A 13,838-nucleotide genomic window follows, 5' to 3' on the forward strand; every position below is an offset into this window, starting at 1 on the left:
CAAAAAAAACAATGAAAGTAAACCCACAATCACCACGAATATCCAGGAAATGACAAGGCTAGGAAATCCATTGTCGATCCAGGTAATCCTCCATGCCAATGATAGATCACAACCAAGAAACCACATGCATGTGCCATGCATGCCAAAATTAATGAAGAAAACATACATGCAACTCGGTACCTGCAAGAAAATCTGATGTAGTTGCTAATCTCCTCAACCCATTGAACAAGGGTTATTCACTGGAAGCAATGGTGCAAAGCCGTTGAGCGTAGAAGACATTCTTATGATGTCAGGTTCTATTCCCAATTCTCAACCTCAAGGTGGCCAGTTACCGCCTGGGGGGCAGCCTCAATTAACGCCTGGGGGGCAACCTCAAGGTACACAATTTGCATCTGGGGGGCAACCTCAAGGACAGTACGTGCCTACGGTACATTACGTTCCTCAAGGTCAAACCCAGACTCAATATGTACCCCAAGGTCAACCCCAGTATCAATTTATACCTCAAGGTCAACCCCAGTATCAGTACATGCCTCACGGGTATCTACCCCAAAGTCAGTACTCGAACCAAGGTTTCCAACCACCCCAAGGTCAATCTTATGTTCAAGGAATGGGAAATGTACCTTTCAATTATCAATCCTACCCTCAACCCGGTTTTGGATCTCAATATTCTCAACCTGTTATGGGTCAGTACCCCGGAATGAACATAGTGTGGGATCCATTGCAAACTCAACAGGTGTTGCAGCCAAATGTATAGTTGTCATCTCAAACTGGACAACCCTTAGTTTCTGGTTCACCCCAGCAACCAGTCCAGTCTAATATTCAAACTTCTGTACCTTCGGTAGTTTCTCAGTCTGGGCCTACTGCGCCTTGTACTCCATCTCAAACGACTGCTGCAACTGCCGCAACATCTGTTCAATCTACCCCACCTACTTCTGGAGTATCGACATCTCCGGTTTCTACTGTTCCTGTATCTACTCCTCAGACATCTTTACCACTGTCTGGATCCACGATTCAAACTACGGTTCAGATGCCTGTAAGACAACCTGGTTTAAGTACGGTTGTCACAAGTCAACCACAATTCACTTATCAACCGTACCAGGGATAGTACCAATTCGGTCTTTCTGTCCAGCAGCCAGTTTATCAGTATCAACCGTATCCTGGGTACACTTATCAACAACCACAACAACCCCAGTACGGTCCAGTTAATCCTGGTTTTCCAGGGGGATACAATATCCCGAACGCGATTCCTATTCCTAGTTATCCTGGATATCCTCCTCCTGGGGCTGGTCTCATGACCCAGAGTTTTAGGGATCCTAATCGGTAGCTACCGTTTATCGCAACTTTGGACTTACTAGACTTGTCGTGCCTAACGAATGATCCAATTAATTATCTTCCGTTTTGGCCGCCAATGCCGAATAAGTTGCCCAGTGACATTCCCAAGTTCGAAGGTAAATCTGGAGAGGACCCGTCGAACCATGTGATGACTTACCACCTCTGGTGTGCATCTAACTCCATCATAGATGATTCGATCCGTCTTAGGCTTTTCCAGCGCACATTAATTGGTCTCGCGGCCAAGTGGTACATTGAGTTACCGCGAGGCACTTTTTATAATTTTAGTCAGTTAGCTACCTCGTTTTTAACTCATTTCCAGTTGCCAGTCCGATATGACAATGGCACGGAATTATTAACTTCGCTAAAACAATCGACATCCACTTATATTTCCGATCATATTCATGAGTGGAGACGTCGAAGGCGTTTAGTGAAGGTATTTATTCCGGATCAAATCTTGGCTGAGTGGTTTGTAAAATCTTTGTTGCCAAGGATCACTGAAGATGTTGCTAAAGCCGGAGTTGTTACTGAGGAGCAAGTGATTTCTCAAGCACAGTACCTTGACTTGGTCTATACTCAGTCAGGTACGTTACACGAAAAGATCCCCGATCTTCCCAAGTCAAATCAAATCGCTGCAGCTCCTTCGGGATCTCATGCCGCTGATGGTATGATTGGTACGGTTAACACTAAAAGTAAGAAGAAGTCTTCCAAGAATTCTTCTCCTATCATAACCTTGCCTGATTCCCCGACAGGAGATTCTTTTGCAGAGGTTTCCACCGATGTTCACGTTTTAGAATCATCTACAACTAAATCAAAATCTGGTGGAAAGAAGAAAGGAAAGAAGAAGAATAAAATGGACAAAAGTTCAAAAGAGAAACCTGAAAAGGCGGAATCCAATGATGAAAAACGCAAACCTTGCTATCCATGTCTCATTTGTGACGAAGAACATTTTACAAGAGACTGCCCTCATCGAGCAGAGGTTGCGAAGATCGTCAAAGGTTCCCAAACTCCTGCTTTTTTGAAGGATCCATTTCCAAATCAAGATAGCAAGATGATAGGTTCTTCCTCGAGTGCCAATGAAGAACCCATATTGATGATGTCCCATGTAAGAATTGCGACTCGATCGCAAGATTATGGTAGTAAAAGTCCTGTTGATGGCAAAGAAGCAGAATCTTCTCATTCTAATCCATCAACTTCAGTTCCCGGTTCCGATCCACTACAGATCGAGAAGCCTAATCCAGACTTAGTAATCAAACCGCCCGCTAAGGGTATACTTCGAAAGTCTGCTTTTAATCCACATGCAAGAGCGGCCCAGAATTATAACATTGTTGAGGACTTAGCTGTTTCACCCTCAGCAATGTCGGCTTTGGAAGTGCTGCAATCATGCCTAGTAGAGCGTAAATTACTTTTGTCGGCTATAGGAGCTGTTGATGTTGAGGACTCGAACCTAATAATCTTTGATCTAGAAAATAGTACACCACGTTTGCCTCATCGAATGGCTTTCCAGATCCCAGTGATAGTCAGAAACATGCCTATTCATCGGACTGTAATTGATGAGGGAGCTTCAACGTGTATTATGTCGATACAGTGTTGGAGATCGCTTGGTTCTCCTTCACTAAATCAATCCCCGACAATTCTTAAGGCCTTTTATGGCTGTGGGTTTCATCCTTTTGGAATTCTACAGGAATTGCCTATAGGGGTTGAAGGAAAAACCATTAGTCTAGATGTGGAGGTGGTTGATGCCCCTCTAGACTACAACCTTCTCTTGGGTCGAAGTTGGTCTTACGCTATGACAACGGTCGTTTCATCGGTCTTCCGAGTAATAAAGTTCCCACATAATGGAAAGATCATAACAATAGACCAGCTGGCTTACTTTTCATCCGACCCAGCCTCTTCAGAGAGTATTCAGCATGTCGGTAAAACGACTATCCCATATAAGGATGTTGGAGTAGGATTAGTTAAAGATGCCGGTTTACTGGGAACTTTTCCTTTTCCTCCAATCAACGCATCATCTTCATTTGCAACCATTCATATGATTACATCAGACACTATTTTTTATGACGATCCTTGGATTGTTCCTTCTGAATCTGAAATAGACTCATATGGTAATTTAATGCCGTTGAGTCCATATAAAATTGCCTATGAATCCGTGCAGTCTTTTACTGACCCGTGTTCAACCGAAAAAGACTTAATGAATGTGGTCTGTGAGGAATCACTTTTCACATCAACCTCGGATTTAACTACGTTTTCTGAACTTGTTCACTCTGATGAGCAAATTCGTGAAATCCTATGTGTAGATGATTTACCATGGGAAGATCTCCATCACAGATCTTCATTTTTACCTGAGGATAATCGTTTTGGAAATGATTTCTCATCAATCTTTACGACTGAATATGTCAAGGAACCTCAGAATCCAATGAAACATCTCGATTCAGAGTTAAATTTGGGAAACATCTCTCGAACTATTCCCATTGACATTTCGGTTAAGCCTGGAATTGTTGAGAACATTCATATAGGTGCCTCGTGTACAGATGACGAAATTCAGACGTACAAGGCCCTATTTCAAGAATTCCGTGACGTGTTTGCCTGGTCCTATGAGGAAATGCCAGGAATTGATCCCACGATTGTTGTTCATGAGATCAAAACTTACCCGGATGCTAAAACCGTCCGGAAACGTTTGCGTCAGATTCACCCACGAAAAGCTGCTGCAATTAAAGCAGAAGTTGAAAAACTATTGAAAGCAGGTTTCATTTATCTGATTCCGTTAACGGATTGGGTATCGAATATTGTTCCGGTTAACAAAAAACAGGGAACAATAAGAATATGCATCGATTATAGGGACATTAATCGAGCTTGTCCAAAGGACAACTACCCAACTCCCTATATCGATCAAATCATTAATGATTGTCCCGACAACGAAATATTTTCCTTTATGGACGGTTTTTCCAGATACAATCAAATCAATATTCTACCTGCCGATCAACCGAAAACGGCTTTCATTTGTCCATGGGGAACATTTTCTTATTGTAAATTACCTTTTGGGCTCAAGAATGCCGGAGCAACTTTTCAAAGGGCGATGTCTTATGCGTTTCATGACATCAAACACATTGTGAAACCGTATCTTGATGATTTGCCCGCTCATTCATTACATCGAGCTGATCACCTCGTCCACTTACGTGCAATCTTCATGAGGTGTAGGCATTATCGTATTCGGTTGAACCCACACAAATGTGTCTTCTTTATAGAAACAGGTCGATTACTGGGATTTGTAGTTTTGAAAGCCGACATTCGCGTTGATCCCTCGAAGGTCGAAGCTATTATCAATTTGCCTCCTCCTTCGAGTCTTCGCCAACTCCAAAGTTTGCAGGGGAAAGCAAACTTTTTACGACGATTCATTCCTAACTACGCCGAGGTTACAAAGGGTTTTACCCGGTTGTTGAAACAAAATATTCCATTCTATTGGGATGAGATAGCTCAAAAATCTTTTGATGCACTCAAGCACGCGTTGACCCATGCACCGTTGTTGCATCCTCCCAACTACAACCAGGATTACTTTTTGTATCTCGCCGCCTCCCATTCCACCATTGGAATGGTCTTAGTTCAGGAAGATGAATTCGGAATGGAACATGTGATATATTACCTTAGTCGCACGTTAAATCCAATGGAGCTAAAATACTCACATGTGGAGAAATTGGCACTGGCGGCTGTTCAAGCTGTCCAACGTTTTCGTCACTACATTTTACTACGTAAAACTACAGTCATTTCAGATTGCAACCCTATGATCTACATTTTGACCAAACAATTTCTAGGGGACAAGTACTCTAAATGGATTGTTATCCTACAGGAGTTCGACTTGGAGTTTGAGAAATCTAAGTCTAAGAAATCTTTAGTTTCTGCAGAGTTAATGTGTGACTTCCCGCGTGCTGACACGGGAAACTGTGGCAAAGGAGCCCATTGCGGACGAATCTTTGTTTCTAATCAGCACTTTAGATCCGTCGTATGGGGATATCATTGTCTATCTCCAGACCCAATCCTTTCGGCCAGAAGTTTCAAAGTCGGAACGTCGGAAAATTCGATTCCAGTCCCAACAATACAAAATTATTGGAGATACTCTTTATCGCCGTGGGGCGTACTCTATTTTTCAACGTTGCTTAACTCACAAAGAGGCTGAAAGGGTTCTAAATGACTGTCACTCTGGAGCGTGTGGCGGTCATATGTCTGGGTATGCCACAGCCCAAAAGATATTACGCATTGGCTACTTCTGGCCGTCCTTGTTTAAAGATTGTATTACTGCGGTCCGAAAATGCCACAACTGTCAAGTGTTTGATCGAAAGATGCGCGCTCCACCTGCTCCTTTACACCCTATAATTGCCATTGGTCCTTTTGCCAAATGGGGTATCGATTTTATTACATGTAACCCTCACTCGGCCGGGGGGCATGCGTATATCATCCTTGCAGTAGATTATTTTACTAAATGGGCCGAGGCGATGCCTACATTCGAGGCAGGCGGCAAGACAGCTGCAATTTTCGTGTTCAATCATATAATTGCTAGGTTTGGTGTCGCACAAGCGATAATCACTGACCATGGGCACCATTTTCGTAACGTTATGATGACAGAGCTTACAAGCCAGCTTGGTTTGCGTCACGATAGTTCAACTCCTTATTATCCACAAGCGAATGGTCTGGTTGAGTCCATCAACAAAGTTTTAGTTATCATGATCCGACGAATCATTGGTATTCATCGGTCGAATTGGCATAACATGTTATTTTCAACGCTTTGGGCGTACCGAACCTCAGTGAAAACATCAACAGAGTTCACTCTTTTCCAACTAGTTTATGGTTTGGAAGCTGTGCTACCCATTGAATGCGAAATCCCGTCACTGCAAATGGCCATCTAGTTACTTCCAGCTACTTCCGAAGAGGAAAAGCGTTTATTATACTTAGCTCAATTAGATGAGAATCGACGTGATGCTGCATTGGCGATCGAGACTCACGCAAAACGTATGAAAGCTCAGTATGATCGAAATGTGACCCCTCGAAATTTTTCGGAAGGAGACCTAGTGTTATTATATGATCAAGCTAATGATAAATTAGGTGCTGGAAAATTCGTTCCTATGTGGCATGGGCCCTATATTGTCAAGCGAAAGCTAGCAAAAGGGGCCTATGAGTTGGTAGACTTTGACGGGGACTCTTTAGGTAAACCCAGAAATGGTCTTTACTTGAAGAGGTATTATGCTTAAAAGAATGGGTATGGAGATTTTTAGTTAGGTTAGTTTTTCTTTCTAGCAAGTGTGTTTTGGTTTAAAAAGTGTGCTTAGCTTAGAGAGTGTTTTTCGTCATTATTCTGTCTTATCTTGGTTTTACTCTTGATATTGCAGATATCGATGCCTCTCCAAACATACATTGGATTTGCTGATGGTGCTTGTCGTAGTACACGGAACATTTCTTCCGCAGCTTGGGTTATCTATTCGCCCTCTGACGAATTAGTTTCTATGCATGGGGTAAGCCTCGGTCAAACAACAAACAACACTGCCGAGTATAGTGCAGTGATTGAGTTATTATCTGAATCTATTTCATTTGGGATTCAGAGTTTGATAATGAGGTTAGATTCTGAACTCGTTGTATTACAGCTTAATAGAGTGTATGCCATTAGAAAGCCAGTGTTATTAAGATTATTTTTGAGAGTGCGTCTCTTGGAACGTGAGTTTGATTACATTGAATATCAGCATATTCCAAGGTCTTTAAACACATTAGCAGATGCAATTGCTTCTCGAATGTTAAATAGACATTTGCAATAATCATACATGTAAATTTAAAACCATTCCATAACATGATTTACAAGATAAGCCGGTAATAATGATATATATATATATATATAGGAGTGTGTCAAAAAATACATCGTCTTCGATCATAGGTTGAAAAACACCTTATGATCGGCAAAAATGATAAGTACAAAAAACAAAAATGTCGCATGTGTCTACAAAACGACCATCCAATCACTGGTGATGATCTCTATATGACACCACTGTACGGGCCACCCTACACAAGAACCTCCTAAAAGGTCCTGGGACCCCGACTACATAGCACTGAAGCCTGATTGGAATATCATCTATGGTAGTCTTCGGTATATCTGCTGTAAGATGCTCCAGGTGACTTTCCAACTCATCCAAAGTCTCTGTGGCCTCGTCTTGTGGGGCTGATGCCGCTGCAGCTAGTAGTCTCCTCTCGTAAGGCCGGAGATTGGCTGGACGTCGTGGGCCTACATCTGCATTTTGAAAATTATTACTATTAGTTTTGAGATGATATAAAACAAACAAAAATAATAGATAGTTTAAAAAACTTGTGAAAAATGAAGTTACCTGTATCATCCCATTGTTCTCCCGGTGGAAGAACCATGTCCGGATCTCCACGAAAATCAACTCCGGCGTAAGGAAAATCCTGTATAGAAAAGACCTGGTTTTCTAACCAGCGAAAGTACTCCGGAGTAAATCGGAAGACCTCCGTCCCCTCATCAGGATGACGGGCCATAACCGCAACCCATCGCATCAATTTGGGCTCTCGAGGAAGCCCAATCTCAACAGTGAGCTGCTGTGGGATCAACATCGGAACCCTCTCTAAGCCAAAAATCACAACTAAAGCCCCTTAACCAAAGGTCTTTAGCTGTCCATTTTTGGCTCTAGTCAGTTGGCCTTTTACATTGGCCAACACAGCATCACACCAGTTGAAAATGGTACCTCGATAGCAATCAACTGCCATCCGCATCTGGGATCTAGTGGCAATGTGTAAAGCGGCAGCCTCGCAAAGTCTGGTAACTGTAAAGGCAATCACCATAAGTTCAGGACGGGATATAGTTTTGTTTTCTATCCCCTTCTCTTGAGACTGAGTGTTACACCACTCTAGTCAGAGACTAGTGACAGACTGGCCACTTGGCCTAGTCCCGAACAGAGTCAAGTGTTCACCTCTCTTGGGCAAACCAGTGATAAAGTAGATATCTACCGGCTCCATCTCAAGCTGGTGCCCTCCAATATAAAAACACTGGTCCTGAACGTTCCATCTTTCTACCAGCCACTCTAGAAAGCTCACTTGGGCCCTCATGCCAGGTATGGCCCAATATTTATAAAGGCCAACTGCCTTCAAAGCATCAATTGATGGTTGATGATTAATGGCGGCCAAATCAACATCTTCGTGCTCTCTCTCGTGCCAATCGAGCATGGTGAACAATCTACATACCATAAAACATCCATTAGATTCCATAAAATCAAATTTTTTTGGTCCATTTTGGAGAACTTAGGTTTTAAAAACTCATTGCGCGGGGTACACACCCCGCCTTTAGGAACAGAGCGTAGGTACGTAGGGTCCCTGAAGGCAGGGTGCAGACCCCTGACATTTTTCCAACTGAGAAAATGTCGGGGTCCGCGGGTCCCTAGTGTGGCGCCTGCGTACCCCGAGAGGCGGTTTTTGAAACCATAAAACCTCCCAAAAATGAAATCTGGGGCCTAAAAAAGAATTCTAAACGAATGAAATTGAAGAGGAGGATGTTGTAGATTACATGGAAGAGACGGCGTTCGATTTCGACGGTCGGATTCTCCGCAATGTCCACGAGAAGTTTCTTGCCAAAAGCCCTTTTTCTCTCCTCAAATAGTAAAATGGTAAAAATGAATTGGTAAATGCCCTTTTTATTGGTTTTTGGGTAAATAAATGGTAAATTTGTTTATTTTTCACCATGAAAAGGTATTTTTCAAAGTATTTTTATCTATCTTCAACAGGTATGAGTAATGTGTTGGTTTTTGTGCAGGATAAAGGATTTTCAGGGAAAATTGTCATTTTTTATAAACAAAAACATCAGAGTCATCTTTAAGCTCTTTTCTGACTCCTAAAATGTGAAAATATTGCCAAGTTTTCTTTTTAGCTCGTTAAAACGGAATTAAAAAGACGGTCCTCTTACAGCCCTTTTCTGACCGTAAAAACATGAAAAGATTGCCGGATTTTTGTCATTTCAAATTCGATATTGGAAATAAAACAACGTGTCCTTGATCGCTTTCTACTTTTCAGATCAGAGACACTAATCATGAAAGTACTCCTTGGTCGTAAAGATCAAGCGGTTCTCTCAAGTATTATTTTATACTTTTTCGGGCTTGGGAGACACAAATTTACGAAAAAGGTCAACCCTGGAGTCTTCTTAAGTTTTTCAGACTCTCTAAAATTGAAAAACACTGAGTTTCTCCTATACTGGACTCGTTAAAATTTCACAGTAAAGGACCTGTTCGATTACAAATAGGAACGGACCACTCCTTCTTAGGGTTTGAATCTAAACTAAGTTGGACTCATCCAAAGGATGAGCTTATAATCAAGCAAATGTTATCCTCCTCAAGCTTGTAAAAAATAAAGAGGTACTTGCCAGAAATGGTGGGGGAAAAGAGAGGAAAATGAGCCTATTTGTTATACTTTGTCTCAGAAAAACCTTATCACCACTCTTGAACACGACACTTTTCATTCACCTGGGTTGGGAAATCCTTTGCCTAACAGTTGATCAAACCACATTGAAAGTCTTCAGCCGGTTTCTGGGTATTAACTTTGGGACAATTGTCACCAAACCATCTGTAGTGTCATTATGTGTTCAAGAGGAGTCTTGCAAATAAACCATTCATCTGCAAAATATCTGTCATCCATCTTGACCATCCCTGAGTCAGTCCTTACAGCTACATTTCTTCAACTTGATCTATGATTTCGTGTTGTGGGCTTGCCTGCAACGGATCACTTTCTATCGACTTCAGTTCATTATCTAGAAATATGATCTAGAAATCATCAGTACCTTGGGATCTGCATGCCTCAATGGCAGGTTTCTCGCCTTTGACGACAGGTTACATCAATGACCTTCGATCAAGGGATTCTGTGACATGTTCGACATCAACACATTCATTCACATCTCATGGATTGTACTGGGTACTTTGAGATCCATTGACATCACTGGTGGTCTCTCTCACACTTTTTAATAGTTTACATCATTGACTGGTAATCAAGTGGTTTCTACCATGTTCGACATCAACTCATTTATTCGCATGGATAGAATCGTACTATTTCGGGAAGCAGGAATGAAGACCCTGGATCTAGTTTCCGCCATCCAGGCTGCGAGGAGTTTTGTATTCATTATACAGTAGACTAATTATAAACAGATGGCTGCATCCATACTGTGTCTACATGTGTCTATGATTATTATGTATTGCGAAATCATTCCTATATCAGAGCAGTAGTTAGTTTGTTAGTTAAGTTTTTGATCTGAGTATGGGAATGCCTACCTCAGCGATGATATGATCTCATATATGTATTTTGTGTTGAATACTTGCAGGTTCTGACTGGGCTCTCCAAAAGATAATCCTCGAAATGATAAAGTGCTTTACCCTTCTTAGATGATATAAAACCCTGATCTACTACAGACCTCGCACTTTAGGGGGCAATCTGTTACACTAAAATTTGTCACCTTGACTATTTGCAGTCAGTATGGATCCATCAATAACCATACTGTCCTCCTTGGCAAGTCTTATACCTCTACTCCTCATGTCAAACTCCAAAAAAGAGAGAAAGCCTATAAAAATCAATATAGCTCTGGTTCTGCACTTTCTCTTACTCTTACCTGCGGGCCCGCACCTCAAGTACATAATACCTGCGTACTTGTATGCTCTGTCTGTAAAGGGGTGGGTGCGTACCCCTGTAAAAGTCAAAAGGCGCAAGTTTTACTTCAAAAAACTTACTTGCGGTCGATTCTAGACCATTCTAGAAGATGGTTTGACGTGGATTGAGCGCCTCCAGATGGTTCATGCACCCCAAGGAAAGAGGAACTTATCCCATGAAGAGGGGAGCTATCCCTTTGAAAGAGGGGCTTATCCCATTGATGGTGGACCTGTTTAACTTCCTCCAAAGCATTATAAATATAGGCATTGGGTCAGAGGCAAGGGAGGTTGAAAGCTGAACATTCCTAGGGGTAGATGCTGCTGAAATTAGGACTCCCTTATAGAGCTTGAGAGGAGAGATCACATTCCTTTCATAGCTTCATTTGGAAGTGGGTGAGCTGATCAAAGTAGAGGAGAACTCTTGCTGGACCCTGGGAGGGACCTGTACAACACCAAGGCGTTGGTTGTAAGGTTTCTTTTGTTTCCAATTAATACAATTAAGTTCATTTTTCTCAACAAGTTGTTATATATAATTTGTTTCATAAACTCCTTGGTCTTTATGATGAATATTTTTTATTATATGAGTTATTCAGGTGCTATGTAATCGTTTGCTTGTTTGTGTATGCAGGCTTCAAGGAGAGGAGCTCATCTGGATCGAAGAGGCTTGGCCGCTACAAACAGCGTTGGACTAAAGGTAAGCCTTAATGTTGTGGGGAAAAATGCCTATGCAGGACGATCCTATCCACCTAAGGTGTGACAGTGCCTTAGCAACAAACAGAGACAACTATTCTAGTATTCTTCCTTTATGAATTAAGAATGAAGAGAGATGGATGGACTAACCGGTGTCTTCCGTTTGTCCTTTGATCTGGTTTCTCTTCCCTTTGGGAGTTCACAGCTACTTTTCTTCTCGCTCGTCAGTTTCAACAGGCCTCTGCAAGATCACAAGAGAAGAACACTACACAAAGACATAGATTCATAATCATAACTAGTTCAGGATTAGAAGTAAACTAAACATACTAATGCAATCATACATCAAAGATACATCAGTATATAGGAGAAACCAAGATAGCTTTATTGATGAATAACAAGGTTCAGGAAGAGATACAACCCAGAGGGCTCCAATCCAGCATCTCCTTCCTAGCAAAATGGAATTCCTATCTTCACCTCCCTTCAAAGCATTAAGCACCCAATGATTCCAATCTCAAACCAACAACAATTCTTTGCAATAACAAAATTCCAGCCTCTAGATCTCATGGAGGAGAGATCCATATATAGATGTTTGGAGAGAGGATGAGTCAGCTTGAGATCTGACTAGTGTCCTCTCCCTCTGTCAGTTCTTGATTCCACTTGGAGGTTCTTGCTTCCACTTGGAGATTTGGAACCTCTTACTCATCATAGTCGAATTCCTTGAGGCAAGTGTCATTGAGGAAGATTTTGGAAGCTTCCTGGGTTTTGACACCTTGTGGAATGAACTTACCACATGTCAACTCTCGCTCAGCGCAGGTAGCCAGTGTTGGCTTTGACATTCAGCGCAGGTAGCCAATGTTGGCTTTGACATTCAGCGCAGACAGCTAGTGGAGCCACTGAATTGATCCTGAATTGACTTGTTTTTGAGCAGTTTCTGGTGGAGAACTTCTGTGAATTGCTGTGGTTTGTTAGCCTTGTTCCTCTAGGGGTAGGAACAACATGTTTAGGGACTTTGGATCCCTTAGATTATGGACATTTCATGCTCAATGCTGTAAGGCACAAAAATGTCTATAACAGTTGCCCCCTAAAGTATGAGGCCGTTTATCGGGTGAAATGCTTTATCCAGGAGGGTCCGAAGTTCATCCAATGCTGGGAGGAGACCTGTAATAAGATACAATATAATACATTATTTTTCATACTGCTTTCATGATCTAGCTGAGGCGGGCATTCCCATTCTCAGCTTTATAAATTCATTTTTCTGTACATAGAAAGACAATTGTCTGATGGTAGACTGATAATTTTGATGAAATTATCATCCTTTGGGTAGGATGATTATTTGTTGCAATGATGTACATGTCAATGTCTTTATCTTTCCTGAATATATATCGTAGCCCGGATGGATGAAACTAGATCTGGGGTCTTCAAACTCATTCGATCTTCACTCTAAGTACAAGTCGATCCATGTGAGAAATGTTCTGAAGTCGAACATGGAAAGACATCGCTTGATTACCGGTCAATGAGGTAAACCGTTAACAAGCGCGAGAGGAATCACCGATAATGATAATGACCCTCAAGGTACTGCAGTACAATTCGCGTGGTGTGAATAAAGGACTTGGCGTCGAACACCACACAAAATCTTGCGGTCGAAGGTCATTGATGTATACCTATCGCCGGAAGTGAGAAACTTGCCATTGAGGCATGCAAGCTTCAAAGTACTGAAGGGGTTGTTCCTAGATCAACTTCTTGGATAATGAGCTGATGTCGAAAAGAAGCGATCCGTCAAAGGAGGGCCTTAATGAATCCTACATCGATGACACGGAATGGAGCTAATGATTTTGATGGAGGTGAAAATGATCTGTGACATATGATTCAGGGTGGCGGTCATGAAAGGATGAAGGATAATGTACGGCAGTGGATGGGACACGGTTAACTTCTCTGAATGACTTCTCTTGAACTAATGGTGACACTGATGCGATGGATCGGTAGCATTACCCCAAATATGGATGGTATGGTGAGACCATGGTGATGTGACCGGTGAATGAAACAACCCAACCCGATTGTGGTACGGAGGAAAAGTGTCATGTTTAAGAGCGACTTGCTACCATCAAAGTTTTCTTGAGTTTCTCCCAATTTTCCCCAGTCATTGCTGACCAG

The sequence above is a fragment of the Pinus tabuliformis genome, chromosome 8 (genome assembly GCF_031772625.1).
Source record: "Pinus tabuliformis cultivar Carrire ecotype Pingquan chromosome 8, CPIR1, whole genome shotgun sequence".
NCBI lineage: Eukaryota > Viridiplantae > Streptophyta > Pinopsida > Pinales > Pinaceae > Pinus > Pinus tabuliformis.